Source organism: Lathyrus oleraceus, chromosome 5 (assembly GCF_024323335.1).
Source record: "Lathyrus oleraceus cultivar Zhongwan6 chromosome 5, CAAS_Psat_ZW6_1.0, whole genome shotgun sequence".
In the NCBI taxonomy this organism is placed as follows: Eukaryota; Viridiplantae; Streptophyta; class Magnoliopsida; order Fabales; family Fabaceae; genus Lathyrus; species Lathyrus oleraceus.
This window is the reverse complement of record NC_066583.1, coordinates 48,979,128-48,980,872: the sequence shown is the minus strand read 5'-3', so window position 1 is coordinate 48,980,872 and position 1,745 is coordinate 48,979,128. Positions and strand designations below refer to the sequence as shown.

Here is a 1,745-nt window from a genome sequence, read left to right as displayed (position 1 = left end):
GGATTCCACAGATATCGCAATTTTGAGTCACGGCAACCACGGTGGCTGGAGGTGATACATTTAAACTTTCAATTTTCTGGGCAAGAGCATCCACTTTTGCATTAACATGATCAAGGCTACTTATCTCGTACATGCCACTTTTCGTTTGAGGTTTTTCTACCATTGTTCGGTCGCTTCCCCACTGATAATGATTTTGGGCATGCTCTCGATAAGTTGATAAGCATCGGCATAAGGTTTATCCATAAGCGCACCACCTGCGGCGGCGTCTATTGTTAACCTTGTGTTGTACAAGAGACCATTATAGAAGGTATGAATTACTAACCAGTCCTCTAAACCATGGTGTGGACACAGTCTCATCATGTCTTTGTATCTTTCCCATGCTTCGAAAAGAGACTCGTTATCTTTCTGTTTAAATCCATTTATCTGGGCTCTCAACGTAGCTGTTTTGCTTGGAGGAAAATATCGGGCAAGAAAGACTTTCTTCAACTCATTCCATGTGGTGACTGAGTTGGAAGGAAGAGACTGAAGCCATCTTCTAGCTTTATCCCTTAACGAGAAAGGAAAGAGACAAAGTCGAATTGCCTTTGAAGTGACACCATTAGCTTTAACAGTATCAGCGTATTGGACAAATACGGATAAATGAAGGTTTGGATCCTCGGTAGGATTTCCAGAGAATTGATTCTGTTGCACTGCTTGTAACAGCGAAGGTTTAAGTTCGAAGTTGTTTGCTTCGATTGCGGGTGGAGCAATACTCAAATGCGGCTCATCTTGCGATGGAGCGGCGTAATCTCGAAGAGCACGAGCTGGTTCTGCCATCTCGGGTATCGGCGAAGGAAGGAGATTTTTGAGATCAGGAATTTCGATTGGAGGAAGATTGTTTGCAGCACGATACTCTCGAATTCGTCGTAAGACTCGGAGATATCGTTCAAAGTCGTTGATTCGTAAGTAGTACGGTTCGCCTTGTGAGCGAGTGTGTGGCATACAAATCAACGAAAAACAAGGAAAAGAATAAAAATTGCCTTAGTCTCTACAGCGTAACAGAAGAGTTACGATATCGACTAAATAAAAGTCCCCGGCAACGACGCCAAAAACTTGATCGCGACTTTATGAGTCTAATGGGGTAATGACTGCAAGTGCACAGTCTTATCGCGTAGTTTTAAAAGATATCGATCCCATAGGGACTTAATGAATCGATATACCGTTTTTCTAAGGTTATTTCGTAAAGCTAAGGCGGATGATACTTTGATGATTAGGGGGAAAAGTAAAACTAAAATCGGATCTAGATTAAATATCAAATAAGCGGATATCGGTATGTAGTTCGACGTAATTAGGGAATCAAATCTTCGTTAGTTTCTTAGTTTTAAAATAAACCTTTTCAGTAGACACTATTGATTAAAAGTCCTTTCTCAAACTCTCGCTCTGTTGAATCAGACTATGACTTTATATTAACGTACGCTCTCACTATTTAGTTAAGTCCAAAATCACTTTTTGAAAACAATAGAATCTATAGAAACTCTTTTTAAGAAAATACTAACCATTTAAACACCCTCGTCTCAAACTCTCGCTCTATTGACTTAGATTATATGATTAACTTAAATGCTTAACTCTCGTCCTCACATTTAACCTTTAAAAATACTTTTTGAAAATGATTAGAATTCAATTAACTCTAAAAATTGCTTTCGCCCTGATTTAAAGTTAGTGTCCAATTTACACTGTCCAGTTAAAAGCTCAAACTGTCGTTCTAT

At 39.2% G+C, this 1,745-nt stretch overlaps 1 non-coding gene across 1 annotated transcript; it reads left to right on the top strand.

The window, feature by feature from the left end:
- The first annotated feature begins 331 nt into the window (after positions 1-331).
- On the top strand, positions 332-438 carry LOC127088688 (small nucleolar RNA R71). The gene has a single exon (XR_007790513.1). It is a non-coding gene; the product is annotated as a small nucleolar RNA R71 (small nucleolar RNA).
- The last annotated feature ends 1,307 nt before the right edge of the window (positions 439-1,745 follow it).